Raw genomic sequence first — 26,090 nt, 5'->3', positions numbered from 1 at the left:
GGCTGACAGACCTCTCAGAGAGCAATCTTAGTTCTTGATCCTTAAAACACAATGCACAATGTTTAAAACAGTTCCCACACAGTAAAAACAGATCGAAGATACCAAGATAAACAAATACTCCCTCCAGCAGGACTTTAACCTGCGTTTTCTCTTCCTCCTATTTTTTTTTTTTTTTTTTTTTTCCTCACCAAACCAATGCTGGGATTTTAACCCTGGCAAAACCAATGCTAGCAAACCAATGCTAGCAAACCAATGCTAGCAAACCAATGCTAGGACTTCAACCCAGCTGGGATTCTTTACCGGGGCGTCCCCCAGCTTTCCCTTTGGGCGGTCACGTCTGACCCCCGTTTCCCAACAAAGCGCTTTATTCCAAAACCAATAAAGAATTGAAATACCTCTTAATTGGAGCAGGAGATGCAGGGTACTCTTCGTCCACTGAAAGCACTGGTCCGGGGGGGGGAGTCTCTTCTGACAAAAGTTAGTCAGGGGCGCCAGAGGGTCCCGACCCCGGATCTGGCTCGGGGAGGACCCCTCAAGGCCTGGATCTCCTGTCTGGTCCCATCTGGGGTGCCGGAAAATGATGCCGAATTTTGCCCCAAAAGGCGAGAATAACTGCTTAAGAGACCCAGTCTAAGTCAGATAAGCAGGAGGTATTTTATTACGACGCGTCGGAGAAATCACAAAATGGATTTCTGAATTATGTACAGCAAAAGCGGGTTTTTTATACAATTTTAAACAGGGATTACATCATTTATTACATGCATATTCATAGGCAGGCGGGGGTCTTCCATGAATTCCTGGTCTTCCTTAAATTTTAAGCTTTTCCTAATTTGGACTTCTTCCTGTTATCTTTGGTATGTTTTTCCATGGCTTGGCTGAAGTTACTGTTGTACTTGGCTTGATCCTAACAGCTTGGCAGGTCACTTTAACTTATTGGCTTGATTCTAACGGCTTGGCAGGTCACTTTAACTTATTGGCTTCCACTTCTGTTTCTTCAAATATTCTAATTCCAGAGTTTCTTCTGTGAGTGTATTTTAGATTATTTATTAACGTATCTAGATATCTGATCAAAGTTCTTCCTAATAGTGTATTTTAGGTTATTTATTAACTTCTGCGATTCCCTTGATATACTTTTAAGTGTCTTTTAATTCTTTTATTTCTCAAAAACTATATTTCATTATAATAAATGGCTTCATGTGACAAGAGGAACTGGAAATTCACCAGCCTGAGTGTCTTGCCAGCTCAGCCAGGCCCACGGGAACATTGGGTTCCACAACCACCAGAGACCACCAGAAAGACCCCAGGACAGAACAATGCATGCAAAAAGGGAGGGGAAATATGTTAATGATTTTGGAGAAATTATTATCATATGTATGTTTAGTCAGGGACAATCCATGATTATGTGTGCAAAATACAGAATATTAACAGAAACTTTGCTGTGCTAAGCATGCGTGGCTTTGAGAGGAGCTATCCCCCGTGCATCCAGCTGAATAAAGAATGCTGTTTCTTAATGCTACAATGGTGTTAAGGAGTTCTCTCTTTTACTGAATTTTTGGTAACACTCCCACTGCCAAGGAAATCTCTGTCTGCTGCTGTTCACAAGCAGAGAAGGGCTGGTGGCAGATGTGGGGCTTGGAGGCTTCCTGGGGTACAGTGACCATTAAATAATCAAGTTTTCAATGTTCTGTGAAAGAAGGAGGGGCACCAACAAAACTTCTACACTGGAATTAGGAAGGGCAGACTTTGGCCTATTCAGGATGTAGATTTGGGGAGTACAAAATAAGGTACTGATTTTTTTGAAGGGAAACAGCCCTTAAAAACAAAGGGGTCCAGGAAAAATGGACACATTTCAAGAAAGTAATCTTAGAGGGGAAGGAACAGCCTGTCCCAGTGTGGCAAAAGATGAGCTAGAGAGGAAAATGACTGGCCTGGCTGCCCATGGAGCTTTTGTACGAACTCGGGAAAAAAGAGGGTGCAAAATTGTGGGCAGGAGGCCAAGAATTTAGGAAGCATTTAAGGATGTTTTTAGGCTATGCAGAAAGAAAAGTAGAGAGGTGAAAGATCAATTAGAGATTAACCTGGCAACTTCTGCAAAAAATAATAGAAAATATTTCTATAAAACAAATTATAGCAAAACATGGGATAAGGAAAACCTCTCTTCTTTATTTGATGCAGTGGGGAATATAGTAACTAGAGATAAAGAAAAGACTGAAGCTACTTACCATCTTGTTTGTCTCAATTTTGAATATTAGGACAGGTTGTCCTCAGGACAAGTGCTCTCCTGAGCTGGTGGATGGGCACAGGGAGCAGAACAGCCCTTGTAATCCAGGAGGAAGCAGCTGGTAACCTGCTGAGCCACTCAGATGGTCACAGGTGTGTGGGAGCAGATGGGATCCATCCCAGGGGGATGAGGGGGCTGGTGGATGAGCTCCCCAAGCTGCTCTCCATCATTTACCATCAGTGCTGGCTCAGCAGGGAGGTCCCAGAGGACTGGAGGTGCCAGTGTGAGCCCATCCCCAAGAAGGGCTGGAAGGAGGATCTGGGCAACTCCAGGCCTGTCAGCCTGACCTGGGTGCCTGGCAAGGTTATGGAACAGATCTTGAGTGCCATCACAGGGCACCCACAGGATGGCCGAGGGATCAGAGCCAGCCAGCGTGGATTTCAATATCTGCACTGATGATCTGCATGAGGGGACTGAGTCCAGCATCTGCAAATTTGCAGATGACACCAAGCTGGGTGTGAGTGTGGATCTGCTGGAGGGTACTAGGGCTCTGCACAGGCCCTGAACAAGCTGGATCCAGGGCCCAAATCCAACACAGTGAGGTTGAACAAGACCAAGTGCTGGGTCCTGCACTTTGGCCACAACAACCCCTGCAGCAGTACAGGCTGGGGACAGAGTGGCTGCACAGCAACCAGGCAGAAAGGGACGTGCAGGGTCTGATGGACAGCAGGCTGGGCATGAGCCAGCAGAGTGCCCAGGTGGCCAAGAAGGCCAATGGCTCCTGGCCTGGATCAGGAATAGTGTGGCCAGCAGGAGCAGGGCAGGGATTCTTCCACTGCACTCAGCACTGGTGAGGCCACACCTCGAGTTCTGTGTCCAGTTCTGGGCCCTCAGTTTAGGAAGGACATGGAGGGGCTGGAGCGTGTCCAGAGAAGGGCAACAAGGCTGATGAGGGGTCTGGAACACAAGTCCTGTGAGGAGGGGCTGAGGGAGCCGGATTTACTTATCTTGGAGAAGAGGAGGCTCAGGGAGACAAGGCTGTGTCAGGGCACAGGTTGGACTTGATGATCTCCAAGGTCTTTTCTAACCTGGCTGATTCTGTGATTCTCTGGAACCACCCTTGGAGCAGTGTTGAAGTGAAGGGAGATGACCCATCCTTGTTGATCAGCATCAAACTACAGTTATTGATCCAAAAGGCACGTTTTTATAAACGTGTTAATTAAGCTCATACATATTGCAAACCCGAGCTCACCATAGGCCACAGATCAAACACTAACCCCTCCCTTTGTTTTCAATATCTGTGGTTTGTTTATTGAAACCAAGATTTGTGTTCTCACCCTGATATGAAGGGTTCTCAAAACCTCCATGTCTGTTCTCAAAACAGCCAAGGACAGAATGTTTACCTGTTATTGAAGACAGGCTTGCGAACTTAGCTGTTTACAGAAACAGGTTGTGAGAATTTCCTCCTAACAGCTGCTTTTTACTTTTCCATCAGCTGTATATTTTCATGGCCTTTTTCCTTCAAGCCATGTCTGAACAAAATTCTCCAACAGAGCAGTTGCCCGATGAGCCCTGGGCCTCCTCTTCAGAAGCTCCAGCAGCCCAGGTCCTTCTCCGAGCTTCTCCTGCCAGCCCCAAAGCCCATCCTGTCAGTCCTGCTGAGCCTCTGCAGCTCCTCCTCACTGCCCAGAACAGGGAGTCCCAGAGCCAGACACAGCAGCCCAGATGTGTCCCCCTGGCCTGGGGTGCCTCTGGCAAGGGAGCAGCACCAGGCACTGCAGGAGCCTGCAGACAATTCCTGCAGCACTTGTAGGATGATCCTGCAGATAACTCCTGCAGCACTGGTAGGATGATCCTGCTCCCCAAGGGACGTTCCCATGGTGCCAAGTCAGGACCTGCAATGGAGAGTGGGGCCAGAGAGGAAAGGGCAAACAGGGATGGGCTGTTTGCAGGAGAGGGAACAGGAAAAAAATTGCAGCACGAAGAGTAAAGAAAGCAAAGATAAAGCAAAGGAAATGCTCAGGGCAGTTTGGGGGTGGCTGCCAGGCAGCCCTGGCTCTGAGCAACAGCGTCTGCAGTGGCACAGGAAACTCCCAGCTGATGGGAACAAACTTTCTGGCTGAGTGCAGAGGCCAGGACAAAGCTGAGTGGTTTCCCTGGTGTCCCCCAGCCCTTGCTGGCCCCAGGGGCTGATGGCATTTGTGCTCCCTCAGGTTCATGTCCCCACAGCAACAGCATGGGGGTGCTCCCCCTGCTCTGTGCAATGCAAACAGGGGCTGCTGAGCCAGTGCCACCATGTCCGTGCCTGCAAGGATGGGGCACCTGTGTGAGCTGGGGGAGAGGCCAGGGCTGCAGAGGGGGGATGTTGTTGGCAGCTCCATCAGGACGCTCTGGGATGCTGCCCTGGGCTGTGCAGCGCACTGGGGATGGATCAGCCCCTGCTCTGCTGCTCCTTCCCGTCTCCCCCAGGGCCCTTGCAGAGCCCCAGCCATGCTGTTTGCCCCCAGCCTGCCCACGGCCAGCCTGGGGCTGCTCACGGGGCTTTTCTGTGCTGAACATTGGCCTGGGTGTGTTCTTGAGAGAGCCTGGGCAAGGAGCCTGGAGGCCCCAGGCCCTGGACTGTGGCGTCAGCGCTTCCCCAGCAGTGCCCATGGCCTGTCCCTGCTGCAGCCCCGGCACTGCCACCCCCAGGGATGTGCCTGGCCCTGAGAGCACTCAGGCCCTACAGCAACACCAGGGCCACCAGGGCAGCGGGACAGAGTCATGGCAGCAGCACTGGCAACACCAAGTGCTGCTGCTGCTGGGCACAACTGCTGGGCCAGCCCTGATCTGCCCCCAGCTCTGCACACAGACATTGCTGCTGCAGCTCCAGAGACGGCAACAAAGGGGGATCCCTGGTGAAATGTCTTCTGGGAGATCTTTTACTTCAATTGAAGCCACCGAGAGTACAGCTCCTCATTGACACAGTCTGGGGCCACAGGGAATGTGGAGAGAAACAAAATGAGAAATGGCAAAACCAGTAGCATTTCTTTTGGACAATATTTAAAAAAAAAACTAAAAATGAATGAGAAGGTTAAACCAACCACTGTACACCAAAAGAAAAATCAAAGATGACTTTTATTACAGGTGATTTGCAGAAATTGGCCAGCAGTTTAATTTTTCTGATACCATCCAGTCACCAATCTCCACACTGCAGCCTTAAGCTCCTGGTTCCTCAGGCTGTAGATGAGGGGGTTTAGGGCTGGAGGCACCACCGAGTACAGAACTGACAGGGCCAGATCCAGGAATGGGGAGGAGATGGAGGGGGGCTTCAGGTAGGCAAATGAGCCAGTGCTGACAAAGAGGGAGACCACAGCCAGGTGAGGGAGGCAGGTGGAAAAGGCTTTGTGCCGTCCCTGCTCAGAGGGGATCCTCAGCACGACCCTGAAGATCTGCACATAGGAGAAAACAATGAACACAAAACATCCAAAACCTAAACAGACACCAAGCAATGTAATCCAAATTTTTCTGAAGGTGGAGTTTGAGCAGGAGAGCTTGAGGATCTGTGGGATTTCACAGAAGAACTGGTCGAGGGCATTGCCATGGCACAGGGGCAGGGAAAATGTATTGGCTGTGTGCAGTAAGGCATAGAGAAAGGCACTGGCCCAGGAAGCTGCTGCCATGTGGGCACAAGCTCTGCTGCCCAGGAGGGTCCCATAGTGCAGGGGTTTGCAGATGGACACATAGCGGTCGTAGCACATGACGGTCAGGAGGGAAACTTCCACTGACATGAAAAAGACGAAGAGAAACACCTGAGCAGCACATCCTGCGTAGGAGATGTCCCTGGTGTCCCAGAGGGAATTGTGCATGGCTTTGGGAACAGTGGTGCAGATGGAGCCCAGGTCAGTGAGGGCCAGGTTGAGCAGGAAGAAGAACATGGGCGTGTGCAGGTGGTGGCCGCAGGCTACGGCGCTGATGATGAGGCCGTTGCCCAGGAGGGCAGCCAGGGAGATGCCCAGCAAGAGGCAGAAGTGCAGGAGCTGCAGCTGCCGCGTGTCTGCCAATGCCAGCAGGAGGAAGTGCCTGATGGAGCTGCTGTTGGTCATTTGCTCTCTCTGGCCACTGGGAGCTGTTCATGGAGAAAAGTCAGTGACCAGTTAGGAGAAAATTCTTCCAGCAAAATCAAAGCCTTTTTTCCACAGACCCTTTTCCTGTAACACTCTGACACCCTTTTCAATTTCCAGAAGATTTTCCTTCAGCTCCAAGGGTGGAGCCCTGGCTGGTGCTGCCTGAGTGGGACTTCAGGTTCAGGGCAGGTACACACAAAGGTTTTTATAGTTCAGCCTTGCTGTGCATACATAGGAGGGGCACAGGGACCTGTCCTCGTGTTCTTCTTTGAATCTCTGTTAAAAGAGAAAGCCCTGTCAGCATCTGCCCTCTCACTGCCAGAGAACAGGAATGGTAAAGTCTGTTAAAATGTACTAGTGTTATTTACAGCTTTTCTTCATCTCCCCTGCTGATTATTTTTGGATGTCAGAAACTCTTTGCATTTCTGCTGCCCTCAGGGAGAACAGGGAGTTCTCTGAGGCAAGGTGGTGAGTGGAGAAGAAGGGGAGGACGTCTGTCACCCTGTCCTGTTCTAGGATTCTCTGGGCTTTCACCTTTCCCAGACAGAGGATGATCACCCTCCCATGTTTCCCTTAAAAACCATCCTGACATTGCTGAGAGCAGATGGATCCCCACAGTCCACCAAATGTCCATCCCCTTCTCAAGGTCTCAGCCCCACATTTGTACCCAGGACAGGGCTCATTTCACCAACCCAACAGCATTTTCTCATCATAGACCTTCTCTGTCTCACCGTGGGGCTTTTAGATAACACAGAGATGCTACAGACAGGTTTGTATCCTGGAGGGAAGCTCAAAGCTTGGACTGAAATCTCAGGGAGATTCCAGGTGTCCTTATGATGGCATTGGATGAAGGGAGATGCAGCTCCTTCCCTGGCTGCCCTTCCAGCATTGCCCAGAGCCTGGACTGGGGACAGCATCACCCTGAGCCAGCTGTGCCCCCTGCCAGAGCCCCCAGGGCTGGGCAGCTGCTCCCAGCCCTGTGCTCTGCAGAGGGAACTGGGCCCAGGGCTGCAGAGCTGCCCCACGGCTCTGCTACAGCTCTGCCTGCACAGGAGGGGCTGCGCGCCTTGGAGCCCCGGCCCTGTGGGCAGAGGCTTGGCTGGGGCACAGGACGGAGGGGGCTTGTTCAGAGGGAGAGGCTGCACTGGAGGGGATCCTGTGGGCATCTCTAAACTCTCCCTGGCACAGCATTGCTGGGTTTTGTTTTCTCTCCTTGCCTGATCTTCTCTCTGCTTCCTGGAGATTTCCCTCCTGCAGGTGTTTCCCTGTGCCTGATCTCTCCCTGCCAGCACTCACAGACCCCAAATCTCTGTGCACTCTCCTTGGCCTTACAGAACCCTGCCTGTTTGCAGGGCACTGGCTGGGGCAGGTTGTGTTTGCAGGTGGGACAAAGGACAGCTCAGACTGAGCCTGATGGGTCTAGCAAAGGGGATGCTGGTGCTGTTCATGGACAGAGTGGCTGAAAGTACATTAGGGATCTCCTGTGAATCTACAGAACACAAAAAAAAACAGTTCCAATATCTCAGGAACTTTTAAAATTTCATAATAATAATTCATAATCAATCTTTAATATTAATCCCCCCGCTCCCTGTCATTCTCCAATATTAGGAAACTGAATACAAAGTCTTTGGAAATGTCCTAATTTTTAATGAAATCCTTGTATTGGAAATATTTTATGACTGAACAACATTTCTCAGCATGTCAAAGCTTCATGAGCATTTCACCCCCCCTGCACCAGAAACACCCAGAGTTGTACTCACAGAGTCTGTAGGCATTGGGATGTTCCAGCTTTAGGAGATCACTCCACGAGCTGCGGCAGCATTGTCCTGCAGCCAGAGGTTCCTCTGCCAAGGGCTGGCAGTGATTCTGCCCCAGACAGTTCTCAGCACCTTCCCAGCCCTGACTGATTGAAGCTCTCTGTGCCTCTGTGCTGTGCCCAGGGTGGCTGTAGGCAGTGCCCCAGCCCTGCTGGGCTGGGAGAGGAGCTGCTCCTCAGGAGAAATGTCTTTTTGAAGCTCTTCTTGGTTTGCCAGGAGCTGTTTCTGTGCCAGGAGCCCAGCCCGCTCAGCAGCACAGACACAGTACAAGGAATTTAATGAGCCTCTAGGGCTTTGCTGTTGTTTACATCAGACTCAGTCCTTGAGAGTGTCTTCAAAAAACGTCTCAAGAACTGAAAGTTAAATTTAGGCTCCGAATTTTCCTGAAGTTTTAATGGCTCCCACAGAGGGACACCACTGGAAAGTGTCCCCAGGTTCCAGGTAGAGCAGAACACTGGAGGCAGTGATGACAGCTGGGGACAAACAAGGCAAAGGTGTCTGTGGTGCTGAGCAAAGCTGGATGTGTTTCAGGAATGCAAAGGGCCAAGGCCTGAGCCCCAGCCCCTGGCCAGGCAGATCCTGTCCCTCCCTCCTTGCTCAGGGCTCTTCCCGGGATGGGCACTGGCATGTGGGGATGTGCAATGGCAAGGGCAGGAGCATGGAGCGGCCCCTGCCAGGCTGCTGAGCAGGGACAAGGAGGCAATGAGGCCCCAGGCCTGCAAGGGTCACTTGTCTCCTGCTCCTGCCTCAGGCTCAGGGCCAGCAGCCATGGCCAAAGTGCTGCCCAAGTTGGCTCTGTCAGGGCTGTCTTGCAGCTGCAGCCCAGGCTGTCCCATGGTGTCCCTACCCTGCGCCTCTGTCCCTGCAGGCTGTCGGCATCCCTCGGCTGCCCCACCCGGCTGGCCCCTTCCTTTGCTGACAGCTCTGCCTCCTGCCTGCCTCTGCCTGCCCACACAAAGCCTAGGGAATACCCAGACTCCTTCTGGGGGCCGTGTTGCACCACAGCCCTTCTCTGAGAGGGAAATTCCTTTCTCTTTGGGTCCTGTCTGGCCCTCCCTATCTGTCCTTTGCATTAATTCTTTCTTTCTCTGTTCTCTACTATGTCAAAAGGATCCACCACCTCTGAAACCACCGTTCAGTCGCTTCCAGGGCTCTCCTCTGCTGTCCTCAGTCCCCACTCAACTGAGCACAGAGCTCCTCTGTCCCTGTACAGTGCTCATGTGCTTGAGGCATCCAATCCCCACCTTGGGAGATCTCTGGGCCCTCTCCAAGGTATTGGCAAATGAAAACATTCTGCTCATAATCTAAGAAAATCACCTCAGGACAACACCAGTCAGACCTGTGTGTCCTTGCTACTTTTGCCTTGGAGCAATCCTTGGATAGGTGGAATTTTTTAGGCCGAATTTCAGTTTTGCCCACGGGCACCTTGATGTGAACAACGATTCTCTTCCATTGGAAGGAAAGCTGAGGCCCAGTGTTTCAGGGGCAGATGAGCAGCAGCCACCAAGGGCCAAAGTGAGCCAGACCATTCTGGAATTGCAGCTTGTGCCTGAGAGAAATCCTTGGATACACATTATTTGGGTAGTAGAATACCAGTTTTGGCCACTGGTCCCTTGATGAAAAGGCCATTTCTTTTCCATCTGAAGGAAAGCAGAGAGCCCCAGGGTTTGATTGTAGATGAGAAGCAGCCCCTGGGAGGCCAAGCCAGCCAAACTTGTCTCTCCTGGCAGCTTTTGATTGGGACCTATCCTTGGATATATGAAATTTAGGGGCCAAATCTCAAATTTGGCCATGGCCCCTGGATGAGGAGACTGTTCTATTTCCATCACAAGGAAGGCAGGAAGCCCCAGTGTTTCAGGGGTAGATGGCAGGTGGCCATCAGACCCCACAATGCTAGCGAGAGCTGGCAGGTTTTGTCTGGGAGAAACCCTTTATATAGTGAATATTTTAGGAGGAGTAGCAATTTTGGCTGTGGAGGATTAAGAAGATTCTTTTCCATAGGAAGGAAAGCACAGAACCGCAGTGCTTCAGGGGCTGATGAACTGCAGGCACCAGAGACCAAGGCCAGCCAGACATGTCTGTAATGGCAGCTTTTGTGTAGGAGCAATCATTGAATATAGGACTTTTGAAGGTGGAATCCCAATTTCAACCATGGGCACCTGGAGAAGAAGGATGGTTCTTTTCCCTTAGGATGGAAAGGGCAGAGCCCCAGTGTTTCAGGGGAGAATTCAGGCAACCACCAGAAGGCAAGGCCAGCACAACCTGTCTCTACTGGGAGATCTTGTCTGGGAGAAAAATCCCTTGAATGTAGGAATTTTGGAGGACAAGAACGAGTTTTGGCCATGGGTGCCTGTGCAGGAGGGACAGTTCTTTTCCATAGGAAGGAAAGCACAGAGCCTCACTGTTTGAAGGCAGGTGAGAGCCAGCCCTCAGGAAGACTAGGTCAGCCAGACGTGTTGGTAATGGCAGCTTTTATGTGGGAGCAATCCCTGGATATTGGGAATTTTGTAGGGGGAATCCCATTTTGGCCATGGATGCTTGAATGAGAAAGGCAGCTCTTTTCCAATTGAAGGAAAGCCCAGACCCCAGGGTTTCAGGGGTACATGAGAAGAGACCCTCAACATGCCAAGGGCAGTTGGACCAGTCAGGCCAAGCCAAGCAGGCCTGTTCCCTGTTCCCTGGGATCCATGGGGCCCTGCAGGGTCACAGTGGTGGTGTCATATTGGATCCTTGGTTTCATCAGGCCCAGATGTCTCACACTGGCCTCTTGTTTCCATGGGGCTCCAGAGTGTCACAATTGTCCCTTGCTTCCATGAGGCCTGGCAGTGTCACAGGGGTCTCCTTGGTGCTGCAGTGTCACAATGGACCCTTGGTTCCATGGGGATTCACAGTGTCAGAAGGGTCTCCTTGGTTCCATGAGGCCCTGCAGAGCCCCTTGATCCAACAAGGCCTCCAAGTGTCATCATGGCCTCCAGGATTCCATGAGGCCTCGCAATGTCACAATGGACTTCTGGTTACATGGGGTCCTGTACTGTTCATGGATCCTTAGTTCCATGGGGCCCTGGAGTGTCACAATGGCCTCCTTGGTTCCATGGTGCCACACAGTGTGACAACTGCCCCTTGGCCTGCCAAGACCCCACAGAGTCACAATAGTTCCTTGGCTCCATGGGGCCTTTTAGTGTCACAATGGTCTCCATGATCCCATAAGGCCTTGCAGTGTCACAACAGACCATTGGTTTCACTGAGCCCCACAGTGTCATTGTGGTCCCCTTGGCTCCACAAGGCCCTGAAGTGCCACAATGACCCTTTGGTTTCACAAGGCCTCCAAGTGTAAAAATGGCCTCCATGGTTCCATGAGGCCCTGATGTGTCACAATGGACCTTTGGTTCCATGATGCCCCAGAGTGTCACAATGGTATCCTTGGTTCCACAGGACCCTTCATCCCATGGAGACCCACAGTGTTCACTGCAGTCCCTTTGATTCCACCAGGCCCTGCCATGGTCTAATGGCCCCTTGGTTCCAGTGGGTCCCAAAGTGTCAGAACAGTCTCCATTGTTCTATGAGGCCCCACAAGTCACTGCGCTCCCCTTGGTTCCACAGGGCCCCACAGTGGAACAATGGACTCTTGGTTCCATGAGGCTCCTCAGTCCCAATGGTCTCCTTGGATCCACAGGGTCACACTGGCCCCTTGGCTCCATGCGGCCACACTGTGTCACAATGGCTCATGGTTGCATGAGGCCACACAGCTTAACAAGGGACACATGGTTCCACCAGGCCTTGCTGTGTCACAATGGCCCCTTGATTCCAAGAGGTTTCTCAAGGTCACCATGGTCTCCTTGGATCCACAGTATCACAATGGACCATTGATTCAATGTGGCCCCAATGTGTCAAATTGGATTTTGGTTCCATGGGGTTCTGCTGTGTCACCATGAACCTTTTGTTCCATGAGTTTGCACAGTGCCACAGCTGACTCCTTGGTTCTGTGAGGAACCACTGTCACCAAATCTCTGAAATATAATAAGGCTCCTGAACACTAATTTGTTATTTCAGAGGGTGTCATTTATCCAGGCCTGAGCTCTAGTGATGAATAACTCCTAACCTTATGTGGACATGTAATTCTACCATTGTCTTGCTTATGAATGCACATTCAGTAAATATGAATTACAATTTACCCATTTCCATAAAACCCACCCCAAGTTCCCAGATTCACTCCTTGTTTTCTCTATCCCTGCACCCATAGGCCAGTTGTCTTCGTCTTCTCTTCCAACAATCCCTGCTGGGAAAGCAGCCTCTGCATGCCTTGTTCCTGTGCTGAAAGTTCACAGGCAGGGTAAAAATGGAATGAACTCTTTTGGTATCAGCCCCAGGCTCTGTGTGGGCAGGCAGAGGCAGGCAGGAGGCAGAGCTGTCAGCAAAGGAAGGGCCCAGCCAGGTGGGGCAGCCGGGGGATGCCGACAGCCTGCAGGGACAGAGGCGCAGGGCAGGGACACTGTGGGACAGCCTGGGCTGCACAGGGCACAGGGATGGGCAGCAGCTGCAAGACAGCCCTGCCAGAGCCAACATGGGCAGCACTTTGGCCATGGCTGCTGGCCCTGGGCCTGAGGCAGGAGCAGGAGACAATGACCCTTGCAGGCCTGGGGCCTCATTGTCTCCTTGTGCCTGCTCAGCAGCCTGGCAGGGGCCACCCCATGCTCCTGCCCTTGCCATTGCACATCCCCACATGGCAGTGCCCATGCCGGGAAGAGCCCTGAGCAAGGAGGGAGGGACAGGATCTGCCTGGCCAGGGGCTGGGGCTCAGGCCTTGGCCCTTTGCATTCCTGAAACACATCCAGCTTTGCTCAGCACCAGAGACACTTTTGCTTTGTTTGTCCCCAGCTGTCATCACTGCCTCCAATGTTCTGCTCTAACTGGGACCTGGGGACACTTTCTCAGTTGTGTCCCTCTGTGAGACCCATTAAAACTTCAAGAAAATTTGGAATCTAAATTTAAATTTGAGTTCTTGAGAAGTTTTTTGAAGACACTCTCAGGGACTGAGTCTGATGTAAACAACAGAAAAGCCCTGAGAGGGTCATTAAAGTTTTCCTAGTCCAATTAGGAAGAAAGATTTCAAGGACCTTGTAAGAAATTCACATTCCTATTTTAAAGGATGTATTTTATTTTATTTCTCTTTAAAGCAGAGGCGGTTGCAGCATTCTGTGATTGATATTGACCCAGAGTCTCTCCTCAGCAGTTCTGGCCTGCTCACAGAAGCTGTGCCTGGAGCTCTGACCCAGTGTGGACAACCTTGCTCCACATTGCCCAGCCCCATCCTGTCTGTCCTCACTGCCCTGGGCCCTGCTGTGCTTGCAGAGCTGGCTGCACTCAGCCTCAGAGGGGTTCACTTTTGGGGGTTTTTTGAAGCAATCTGAATCTGTTGAGTTTCCCCACTGCAAACAGACACACTGCTCAGGTGTGTGCCAGCCCCAGGTGCCACCAAAGGCACTGCAGAGCTGCCCTGGGCTAGCTGTGAGGGTGGATCATCAGCCCAAGCTGCACTGGGCCCCTGCAAGGGGCTGTGGCCATGGGCACTGCACTGACCCCACTGCTGGGTTTGGCTGCCACGGCCACCGTGAGAAATGAAACTGTGCTTGGAAACACTGGGGAGGATTGTGACATACTGGGGAACACTGGGAACATTGCAGAGAAGACTGGGGACACTTGGGCATCCTGTGGATGACATTGGGATGAACTGGGAGGGACTGGGAATAAACTCAGGTGTATTGGGAGGGACTGGAGGGGCACTGGGGTTGTACTGGATTCTGCTTGGGATGAACTGGGCTGTACTGGGGTTGTACTGGTCTGTACTGGGGATGAACAGGGCTCTACTGGGAGGGACTGGAGAGGTTGAATGGGCTGTTCCCATCTCCACCGCATCCCATTTGCTGAGGCTTCTGCCCACCACCGCTCAAAGCCAATCAGCGCCTGGTATAGGACCTGGTAACCGGTGCCTGATATTGGCACCACCTTTTTTTTTTTTTTTTTGCTTACAACTCCTGTCGAGCCCCCCGGCCGGATTGAGCCCATATTGGAGCCGGGACTACAACGCCCGTCATGCCCTGCGCTCCACAGTCCTCCCCCCCCTGGGATCTGCCCCCCCCTCTGTCCCTTAAATGTCCCTCAGACCCTCCAAGATCCCTCAGTGCCCCCTCAGCCCCTCTTTGGGACCCCCCACAGCATTCCCAGACCACTTGAGTGCTCCCAACCCCACAGATGCCCGGTACAGCCACTTCTGGGAATTCATCTCCTCTCATCCCCCGCGGCCCCAGAGCCCCTCAGAACACAATCCCGCGTCTAAAACTCCTGCCATGCCCCGCGCCCTAAAGAGCCCGTTTAGAGTTCCCCGAGCTCCTCCCAAGGGCTCCCGAACCATTTAAGTTCCTCCGAGAACCTCAAGTCACAGTTCGGACGCAAAAGTGTCCCCAAGAGCCTTCCCGGACCCCCAAACAAAGCGTTGGAGCCACTTCCGGGACTACGGCTCCCATCATGCTCCGCAGCGCAAGTCCAGCGCTATTCCAGCTGGGACTTCGTCTCCCGTCATGCCTTGCGCCCCACCGAGAGCCATTGCAGCTGCGCCCAGAACTGCCGCGATGCTCTGCGGCCCCGTTAAACTGTATGATACCCACGCCTACAACTCCCACCACCCCCCGTGCCCCAGAGAGCACCGTTCAAGTGCCCCAAGGGCCCGCCCGGACCCCGAAGGGCCCCAAATTCCCCTCCCTGACCTCTGAGAGCCCCCCTGGACCCCCAAGTGCTGCCCCGGACCCCGAACTGTCCCTCAGGTTCCCTGAGTGCCCCTCCAAGTGCCCACCCGGCTCCCCCAAGTGTCCTCCAGACCCTCAAGTTCTCTCTGAACTCCCTCCCCAGACCCAAAACTGCCCCAAATGTGCCCCAGAATTGTCTCCAGGGATCCCGAAGTGGCCCCTTTGACCCTGTGTGAGAAAAAGATAATGAAAAAAGATGACAAAAAGACAACAAATATAATAATTACCATAAAGAGGAAGAAATAAATAGGCAGTAGATATTAATTATATAATGAAGGCAATTGTGTTTCTTAGAGAGATGAATAATCTTTTTGACTGCTAAAAAAGTATAGATTTTTTAAAATATATAAAAATAATGTAATAAAAACTGAAGAGTATTATATTAATTAGAAGAATATATTTATGGTTACATTTATTAATTAATTTATATTTATAAGGAAAACTGCTTAAATTTTTCTTATGTTTTGGGATGTCAGTCCCAGGTGGGTGATGTCAGGCATTGTGAAGCTGGGGGTGAGAAGCAGCTTGTCCAAACAGGCTCAGCCTGCAAGGGGCTCATACTTATCCATGCACAGACCTCCTAAGGAGACATTCAGCATCCAGATTTCTTGGGGGAATGCTTCTATCCCCTCTTCTCATAGCTAAAAAATAAAAAAATACTGATGTGATTAAAAAACCAAAAATCATGAGCTGCATTTTGAAATCTTCCTCCTGAAGAGAACTCCAAACTGACTCCAATCCCTGCACAAGCCCTGGAGTCCCAAAGACAATGGAAGGGAGACAAAGAGCTCCTGAGGGCTTTCTGTATATTTAATCAGACTCGCGGGTGGATTTGGGGCTGGGTCCAGGAGCTTCAGGCACAGAGAGAAGGATGAAGAAGCTGCTCAAGGAGTCAGCAACAAAACTCCAAGGTCCTTGGAGCATGGCTGGGCCCCAGTGATGGCAGGGAGTGCCAAAGGCTGCCCAGGGCCTGGTGAGAGTAAATCCTTGAGGGCAGGATTGCAGGGAGCCCAAGGCTCTGAGCAGGGAACTGCAATGCTGAGCAAGGCCTGGCTTGGCTGCAGGAAGAAGAAAGGCCAAGCCCTGAGCCCAGCCTGGGCCAGCAGGGCCTGTCCCTCACTGCTGCTTCGGGGCTGTTTGTGGGCCAGGGGGATGTGAGGGGCAGCAAGGACAAATGGCATCAACCTACACCCCCTGCAGCCTCCCCAGGGAGGGATGAGGGAGAAGCAAAGTGCAGCCCCTGCCAGGAAAGTTCCTCCTGTGGGGCCTCCAGAGGCGCTGCCTGAGCCCAGGGCACAAAGGCCTGGGTGCCTGTGGCCCTGCCAGCCCAGCCCAGCCCTTGGCCATCTGTCCTGCAGGCTGTGCCCCCTGAGTGTACTGCTCCTCTGCCCTGGCTGGCTGCACTCGCCCTTCTCGCTGTGCCCCAGCATTTCTCACCCAGTGTTTCTGTGCCCTCCCTGGGCTCCCTGCACCCAGTGCTGCTGGCTCCTGGCACACAGAGCCAAGCCATGGCCCAGCCTCACGCTGCCACACCTCCAGCACCAACATTCTGCCCTGCGAGGGACTTTGCTTTCTCCTCAGCTCCAGGCTGAACCTTCCAAGCTACACTTTGGGGAGGTTTCCTGCAATTCCCACTGCCAAAGAAAGCTCTGTCTCCTGCTGGTCACAAACAGAGAAGGGCTGGAGGGAGATGTGGTGGTCAGAGCCTGTGTGGGGCACAGCGACCATTGTAGACATGGTATTTTCTGAAAAACCCCTTTGCTAGGATTTTTCTCCTGAGAAGCTGAGGCCTCAGGAACAAAATATATACAATAATTATCTGCTTCTGTGGAATGCAACAGGTGGATCTGTGATTGGCCTCATGTCGTTGTTTCTAATTAATGGCCAATCACATTCCAGCTGTGTCTCTCTCTGGTCAGACACAGGATTTTGTTATCATTCCATTCTTTCTCCTTTGCTTGCAAGCCTTCTGATGAAATCCTTTCTTCTGTTCTTTTTGTATAGTTTTAATATAATATCTATCATAAAATAATAAAATAGTCTTCTGAAACATGGAGTCAGATCCTCCTCTCTTCCCTCTTCTCGGAGACCTGTCAACACCACTACAGACCATGAAATTATCAAGTTTTTAAATATTCTCTGAAAGAACGAGGGGCATCAACTAAACATCTAAAACTGGCTGGATGGCCACTTGAGTGGAGGTGAATGGTACACCTGAGAGTGGTGGTAAACGCTGCTGCATCCAGCTGGCAGCCAGTCACCAGTGGTGTCACTCAGGGGTCTCTGCTGGAGCCAGTTCTGTTCAATATTGCTACTGACAACATGGATGAGGGTGTTGAGTCTTTCAGTAGTAAATCTACAGACAAAACTAAGCTGGGAGTGTGTGTCCATCTGCTGGAAGGTAGGAGGGCACAGTAGAGAGATCGGGAACAGTTGGATGGATGGGCAGAGTCCAATAACATGAAGATTAATAAGTCCAAGTGCCAGGTCCTGCACTTTGGCCACAACATCCCTTGGAGTGCTAGAGGCTGGGGACAGAGTGGCTGGACAGCGGCCAGGCAGAAAGGGACCTGCAGGGACTGATGGACAGCAGGCTGGACATGAGCCAGCAGTGTGCCCAGGGGGCCAAGAAGGCCAATGGCTCCTGGCCTGGATCAGGAATGGTGTGGCCAGCAGGAGCAAGGCAGGGATTCTTCCCCTGTGCTCAGCACTGTTGAGGCCACACCTTGAGTGCTGTGTCCAGTTCCAGGCCCCCAATTTAGGAAGGACATGGGGGGGCTGGAGGGTGTCAAGAGAAGGGCAAAAAGGCTGGGGAGGGGTCTGGAACACAAGTCCTGTGAGGAGCAGCTGAGGGAGCTGGGGTTGTTTATCCTGGAGAGGAGGAGGCTCAGGGAGACAAGGCTGTGTCAGGGCACAGGTTGGACTTGATGATCTCCAAGGTCTTTTCCAACCTTCTTGATTCTGTGACTCTCAGGAACCACCCTTGGAGCAGTTGCAGGAGGAGCCCTGGGCCTCCTCTTCAGGAGCTCCAGCAGCCCAGGTCCCTCAGCTTCTCCTGCCAGCCCCAAAGCCCATCCTGTCAGTCCCACAGAGCCTCTCCAGCCCCTCCTCACTGCCCAGAACAGGGAGCCCCAGAGCCAGACACAGCAGCCCAGATGTGGCCCCCTGGCCTGGGGTGCCTCTGGCAAGGGAGCAGCACCAGGCACTGCAGGAGCCTGCAGACAATTCCTGCAGCACTTGTAGGATGATCCTGCTCCCCAAGGGACATTCCCATGGGGCCAAGTCAGAAACTGCAATGGGGAGTGGGGCCAGAGAGTAAAGGGCAAACAGGGATGGGCTGCTTGCAGGGGAGGGAACAGGGCTGGGCAATAGGAAGACATTTGTATCAGGAAGAGGAAAGAAAGCAAAGGTGAAGCTCAGAAAATTCTCAGAGCAGTTTGGGGGTGGCTGCTAGGCAGCCCCGGCTCTGAGCAACAGCATCTGCACTGGGACAGGAAACTCCCATCTGATGGGAACAAACTTTCTGGCTGACTGCAGAGGCCAGGACAAAGCTGAGTGGTTTCCCTGGTGTCCCCCAGCCCTTGCTGGCCCCAAGGGCTGATGGCATTTGTGCTCCCTCAGGTTCATGTCCCCACAGCAACAGCATGCGGGTGCTCCCCCTGCTGTGTGCAATGCAAACAGGGGCTGCTGAGCCAGTGCTGCCGTGTCTGTGCCTGCAAGGATGGGGCACCTGTGTGAGCTGGGGGAGAGGCCAGGGCTGCAGAGGGGGGATGTTGTTGGCAGCTCCATGAGGACGCTCTGGGACGCTGCCCTGGGCTGTGCAGCGCACTGGGGATGGATCAGCCCCTGCTCTGCTGCTCCTTCCCGTCTGCCCCAGGGCCCTTGCAGAGCCCCAGCCATGCTGTTTGCCCCCAGCCTGCCCACAGCCAGCCTGGGGCTGCTCACGGGGCTTTTCTGTGCTGAGCATTGGCCTGGGTGTGTTCTTGAGAGAGCCTGGGCAAGGAGCCTGGAGCCCCCAGGGCCTGGCCTCAGGCGTCAACACTGCCCCAGGAGTTCCCATGGCCTGTCCCTGCTGTAGCCCCGGCCCTGCCACCCCCAGGGCTGTGCCCGGCCCTGAGAGCACTCAGGCTCTACAGCAACACCAGGGCCACCAGGGCAGCCAAGGGAATCTAGACAGCCCTGGCAGCTTTTGTCTGGGAGGTACCATTGGATATTAGGAATTTTGGAGGCGGATTCTCAATTTTGGCCATGGATGGCTGGACTTGAAAGTGTTTTTTTCAATGGGAAGAAAAGAACGGGCCCCCAGTGTTTTGAAGGCACATGAGGGGTAGCCCCCAAGAGGCCAAGGCCCAGTGATATAACAATGGTCTCCTTGGCTCTGCAGTGGCACAATGGCCCCTTGCTTTCCATGGGGCCTTGCAGTGTCCAAATGGTTTCCTTCTTTCCATAGGACTTCACAATTGTCTCTTGCTTCCATGAGGTCACAGTGTCTCCAAATGGCCCCTCGGTTTTATTGGGTTCCCCAGGATCACAGTGGCCCCTTGGTTCCAGCAGGCGTGGATGTGTTACACTAGGCCCTTGCTTCCATGGGGAACCACAGTGTCCCAATGGCCCCTTGCTCCCATGAGGTCCTGGGATATCACAATGGTCTCATCGCTTCCACGAGGCCCTGCTGTTCCACAATGCCCTTGAAGTGTCACAGTAGTCCCAGCGGGTTCCTCCGCTGGTTCACAATGGCCTCCTTTATTCTGTAGTGTAACAATGGTATCCTTGGTTCCACCATCAGAATGGCCCCGTGGTCTCATGGAGCCCTACAGCCCTTTATAGAGCCCCACAGCCCCTTATGGAGCTCCACAGCCCCTTATGGAGCCCCACAGTGTCACTTTGATCCCCTTGAGTCCATGAGGCCCTGCAGTGCTACACGGACCCCTTGGTTATACAAGGCCCTGCAGTGTCACAATGGCCCCTTGGTTCCAGTGGTCCTGAAGTGTCCTAATGGTCTCCATGGTTCAATGAGGCCCCACAATGTCACAATGGACTTTTGGTTCCATGAGCTTTCCTACTGTCAACAACAGTGTCCTTGGTTCCACAGTGTCACAATGGACCCTTTGCTCCATGAGGTTCATTGGTGTAACATGGATGCCTTGATTCCCTGAGGTTGTGTAGTGTCACAATGATCTCCTTGGTTCTGGGGCCCTGCTGTGGCTGCTGTGTAACAATGGACCTGTGGTACCATGAGGTTCCATAGTGTCACCATGGTCCCTTTGGTTCCACAAGGCCTTGCTGTGCCACAATGGCCCCTTGGTTCCATGAGGTTCTGTACTGTCAACAATGATCTCCTTGGTTCCGCAGTGTCACAATGGATCCTTGGTTCCATGAGGAGCCTGGCCTCCCACAGCCCCTCACAGACCCTTTATGGCCCCTCATGGCCCCTCAAAGCCCCTCATGGCTCCCTCACAGCTCCCCATGGCCCTTCACAGCCCCTCATGACTCCCTCACAGTTCCCCATGGCCCCTCACAGCTCCCCATGGCCCCTCATGGCCCCTCACAGCCCTCCCACAGCTCATGGCTTCCCTCACAGGTCCCCAAGACCCCTCACAGCCCCTCACTGTGGATGCTCTGGAAGGGAGAGAGAGAAACAGCAAGTGTTTCTCACAGCAGCGTGTGAGAATTTTTAGGGTATTGTAGGGATGTGATAACTTGTTAAGTATAAACAATCTGCAGGTGGTGTTCTTCTACTTCGTCTTTCCGTTCTTCTCAAGGACAGTGTAATGTGTTTTTGTTAACCAGCCAATCAAATAGAATAAATCATCTCACGCTATAAAAACCGCAAGGTTCTCTTGAATAAAACCTTCTTTCACTCTCTCTACAAACTGCCTCCCGCCTGTTCCTGTGTCATTCTCGACTCAAGAGTGACACCTCACAGCCCCTCACAGCCCCTCACAGTTCCTCGCAGCCCCTCACAGTTCCCCATGGCACCTCATGGCCCCTCATGGCCCCTCACAGCCCCTCACGGCCCCTCACGTCCCCTCACAGCCCCAGACGCGGGGCTCCTCCCAGAGGAGGAGGGGTCGGGCCCTGCTTGTTCTCCTTTCATTTCAGTCCCTTCACAGCCGCGAGTGCAGAAAGGCTGAAATGGAGCCTTTCCCCAGCGTTTCCCTCAGGCTTAACTATGGGCTGAAGCTCTGTGCTGGCCCCGGCCCCAGCGCCACCATCCCTGCAGCCACCAGGCCTTTGCTGTCCCCCCGTGTCTGTTCCCTGTCCCCGAGTCCCGCCCGGCTCTGGCAGCAGCAGCAGCCGCAGCGCAGGGGGCGCCGGCCCGGCCCAGCCGGGGCTCCCGGCCAGGAGCAGCAGCAGCGCCGGCCCCTTCCCGCCTGCTCCTGCCTCGGCTCCCAAGAGCTTTTTCCAGCTCAATTCTGGAGCAGACCAACCAGCACCCACACAGAGCCCTGACTGCTCAGGGCCCGCCTGTGCTGCGCTGACTCAGCCCTCAGAGGAAGAAAGAATCAGGTTCCAGAGCTGTGTACTGCACTGTTTTACTCACCCTGAGGTGGCAGCAGGAGGCTGCTGCTGCCTTTGCCTTGGGAATTGCAGTTCATGGCTCTTGGCCCTCTTCTGCTTGCCACCTGAATTTTATCCATGAAACTGCAAATGCCTCTTTCAGTTTGTGCTATCCACGATGCTTTCATGACAGTGAAGTCAGTATTTTTGTCGCAGGCATAAAGATCAACAGATACTGGAATGCTCACCAACCCCAAGCACTAAGGTGAGGGGAATTAAAGCCTCACAGGCCACATTTGCAGTGCTCAAACACAGCCCTGTTGCTGGTGTTGTTGAAATAGAATAAGCTGACAGAGGCCATCACAGAAATTGCCTCTGCAGTGTGGAATTAAACTAAAAAATCCACCAGGAGAAACAGAAACCAGAACTTCTCGACTCGCTTCATAGCTCCTTCCCAGCAGCAGGAAACAGAGATTCCCAGAGGTGTTTTGCAGTGCTGCTGTCCCCAGTTTACAGCCAGGCTTGTATTCCCTAACAATTCCTGGTACCACCTCCTGTTTTTTTAGCCTGGAACAGTAACAATGAAAACCTCACCAATGGCACAACTCCCCAGTCCACCAGCAAAAGAAAGGACAAGTTGTCAAGTTCTCCAAACCTTTGTCCTGCTTTGCTGCAAGAGTCCTGCTGCAGGCACAGTGTGGAAAGACAAGAGAAGCTGCAGTTGGTGCCACATCTTGTGACAGGAGCTCGACCTCATTCTCCAGGAAATGTTTTTGAAAAGAGCGGAGAGGATTACAGAGAAGATTCCTGGAAAACTGAATCAGCTTTCTAGAAGTGAAATGAAAATGGAAAGAAATAATGTGAAATGTTTTCCTCAATTTATTTCTGTGCTCCCCTTTTCCATCTTACCCTACTTCTCCATGCCATTAATTCCAAATGCATCTCACCTCTAAGTTCAATGACTTAGCGAGTTTTAGACACTAAAATACCATGAGCTGCACAGTTTGCATTCCCCTGTTTTTGTTGGAAAGCAACGCTGGAGACACAAGTGCAGCGCTTGGGTCGAGCATGAATCCTGCAGGCAGGGAATGTGCCCCGGTGTTGGGGAAGATGGAACAGGAAAGCCTTATAAATATGATTGCCTGGCAAGAGATTTTGAGAATATAGAAACTATAAGCGAGATTGAAATGGAAGATCATTTTGAGATCCCTTAGTTACTGAACAACTGGAAAACAATGGTGTGGCCAGCCGAAGGTAATCCCCTCTTGATGAAACAATACCCTCTGCAAGCAGGCAGGTCCAAGGGTCAGAGCAGACCCTGCAGCTTGGCAGATAGGGCCCAAAGAGTAAGATTTAGGGTTTAAAATATAACACAGTATGGTAATGTAGTGATTCTTATAGGTTGTATGGAAATGTTATAGGATATGCATGCTGTAGTAGATTGGTTGAAGAGAATCTGAATATTCAACACTGAAGATGATTTATTGTATTGTAACGGGAACTCCGCTCTCTTCCACTTCTCTCTCTCTCTTCTCTTTCCTCGCTCTTCCACTGCCCTTCCTCCACTCTTCCTCTTCCTCTTCTCTTTTCGTGCTCACCTCTGCACTTCTTCACCCCCTTCTTTCTACATGCTCTCTGCTCTTAAACCTTTAATTCTCTTACACTTTAAGCCTCTCCTCTCTGGGCCCTGCTCCAAGCTGTGGCTGGCAGCTCGCAACAGGGCCCTGCACCCACGCCCTTTGTAATAAACCGATAGTTTCACAACTTGGCTGCAGAGATCTCTCGTCCCGTCCGTACTGACTGTGCGTGACCCCCGACTCTCCTACAGACTGTCTTACAGACTGTCCTACACCACGGCAGTATGTGACCCTCAGCAGGGACAATGCTCAGCAATCCTGCAGGCAGGGAATGTGCCCCAGCAGTGTGTAACCCTCAGCAGGGACAATGCTCAGCAATCCTGCAGGCAGGGAATGTGCCCTGGCAGTGTGTGACCCTCAGCAGGGACAATGCTCAGCAATCCTGCAGGCAGGGAATATGCCCCGGCAGTGTGTGACCCTCAGCAGGGACAATGCTCAGGAATCCTGCAGGCAGGGAATGTGCCCCGGCAGTGTGTGACCCTCAGCAGGGACAATGCTCAGGAATCCTGCAGGCAGGGAATGTGCCCCGGCAGTGTGTGACCCTCAGCAGGGACAATGCTCAGCAGCGTTGCTGTGCTCGGTCTCCATGGAACCATGCCAGGAGCAGCTGCTGAGCTCAGAAGCCATCACAGCCCCCGCCCTGCTCCAGAGCCCCTTGGCAGGGTGGGCTCCTGCCCTGGCTCTGTGTGCCAGGAGCCAGCAGCGCTGGGTGCAGGGAGCCCAGGGAGGGCACAGAAACGCTGGGTGAGAAATGCTGGGGCACAGCGAGATGGGCGAGTGCAGCCGGCCAGGGCAGAGGAGCAGCACGCCCAGGGGGCACAGCCTGCAGGACACATGGCCAGGGGGAGAAAACAACAAACTGCTCAGGAGGGTGGAGAACAAACTTTTAGTTGCAAACTTCAGAGAATGAGGTACTTGGGAAATCTTAAAACAACATGGAATTACAGTAAATCACTTCATAAAGCACTGACTTCGCAAACTCTAACCTGTCCAATTGCAAGTTAATGATATTTTGAGAAGAGGAAATCAGGAGAAGAGCAAGAGGGAGAGATCCACAGTCAGTCTTGGATCTGAGCTGCTGTGAGCTCCAGGGCCGTGGGACGTGTCAGTGTCACATCCGTGTCACAGCCTGACCTGCTCTGGTCCTCTCTCAGGTGGGGTGTTTGGGGCACCAGGGGCTTGACAGCCACTTTGGGGTTGAATCAGAGGCTGCAGTGTCTGGGGTGGGGCAGTGACCACCCCACCTATGCAGAACTCTCCCTGACCCCAAACACAGACTGAAGATCTGGGGCCGTTCATCATTTCTCTGCTCTCCAGCACTGAGGCAACAGACTCTGGATACAGTTCTGAGCTTGTGCCCAAGGCAACCACCTCTGGCAATGGGGCTCCATGGAGCTGCTCTCAGGAAACCCCCAAGAGTTGGGGAGTGCCCCAAAACTGCCTCAGAAATGTGAGATACCTCAAAACCCCTTTTCCCAAGCCATATTTCCCCCATTTCCCATCTCCCAAACCTCCTCCCATGCATCCTGCCCCACCCAATGCCCATCTCACCCATCCTGATTTGCATCCCACTTCATCCAATCCCCTTCCAACCCCATTCCACAACATGAGGCTGTGGAATCGAGGAATTTTGGGGTGGGAGTGAGTAATTTCAGTGGCATTGAGGTGACAGATCAAACCCTCTTGACTCTGAGTGCCAAGAAAGGGAGACAGCTAAGCCAAATACCCCCAAAACCCCCAAATTCTCCCAATTATCTCCCTGAATCCCAGATTCCCCTGAAACACAAGTAAAAAGTGAGGCTTTGGATGTCTTTGAAGAATTTATTGATTTTTACCCTGATTTTGTCTGTTTTAAAAAGATGAAGATGAATCCAAAGAAAATTAGGGCCAAAACAAAAGAATAACCAGCCCAGCGTCTTCCCAATGCAGATCACCAGGAATGTGGATCGCCAGGGCTCTGACCAACGTGGGTCCTCCCATGGGGGATGAAGCTGGAGCCGTGCATGAAGCTCCCCCTGCAGCTGGGGCACTCACAGGGCTGCCCTTACCGGTGCCTCCGTTGGTGTCGGGTAAAGAACAAGCGGTCTGAGAAGCTCTTCCCACACTGGGGACACTCGTAGGGGCTCTCCCCGGTGTGGATGCGCCGGTGGGTGACGAGGGTGGAGTTGTGCCTGAAGCCCATCCTGCAGTCAGGGCAGCGGAAGGGCCTCTCCTCTGTGTGAATCCGTTCATGTACAAGGAGGTGGGTGCTGGTGTGAAACCTCTTCTGACACTTGGGACACTCGTAGGGCCTCTCCCCGGTGTGGAATCTCTGGTGGACAACCAGGTCAGACCTGTGGCTGAAACTCATCCCACATTGCAAGCACTCATAGGGCCGTTCCCCAGTGTGGATCCTCTGGTGGCAGATCAGGTTGAATCTCTTCCTGAAGCTCTTCCCACACTCCAAGCATTCATAGGGCCTCTCGCTGTCATGAAGCTGCTCATGGGCCACCAGCTCTGTGCTCTGGCTGAAGCTCTGTCCACCTTCCTGGCTCAGGCTGAGTCTTTCCTCTTCAGAGCACCCTGGGCTGGGTTTGCAGCCCCTCCTTGTGCGGGATTGCCGGGGCTTTTCCTCCCCATTGGGTTCCTGCACTGTGCAGTCACTCAAAAATGCCTCTTCCACGAGGTCCTGCCCTGGGGATTTGTCCTCCTTGGTCTCCATCCTCAGCTCCTTCTCTGGGGGAGGAAGGACAAGGAGAGGATGAGATTTGCCTCCGTGCTAGAGGGAAGGGGAAGGAGATCCCCCCTGTGGATCCCCGGCAGCATGGGGTTGGCAGCAGGGTTGTCCTGCAGCCGGGGCCATGCTGAGCTGGGGGATGGAGCAGGAGAGAGGGGGAAAGGGGCATGGACTTCCTCCTCACCTGCCTGGGTGTCCTGGGGCATCCTCATCTTCCTCTTCCTCCAAGCCTTCTCCTCCTCCATATTGCCAAGGTTTGGGAATGGGAAATCCTGGTTTGGGGAAAACCAAG

General features: G+C 52.8%; 1 pseudogene; it reads right to left on the bottom strand.

The window, feature by feature from the left end:
* Positions 1-14,717: 14,717 nt before the first annotated feature.
* LOC134433332 (zinc finger protein 271-like) overlaps positions 14,718-26,090 on the bottom strand; it is a 52,653-nt pseudogene continuing 41,280 nt past the window's right edge.

This window comes from Melospiza melodia, unplaced genomic scaffold (assembly GCF_035770615.1).
Source record: "Melospiza melodia melodia isolate bMelMel2 unplaced genomic scaffold, bMelMel2.pri scaffold_18, whole genome shotgun sequence".
NCBI classification, from domain to species: domain Eukaryota; kingdom Metazoa; phylum Chordata; class Aves; order Passeriformes; family Passerellidae; genus Melospiza; species Melospiza melodia.
The sequence above is the reverse complement of the archived record's forward strand: the minus strand, read 5'-3'. Positions and strand labels throughout refer to the sequence as shown.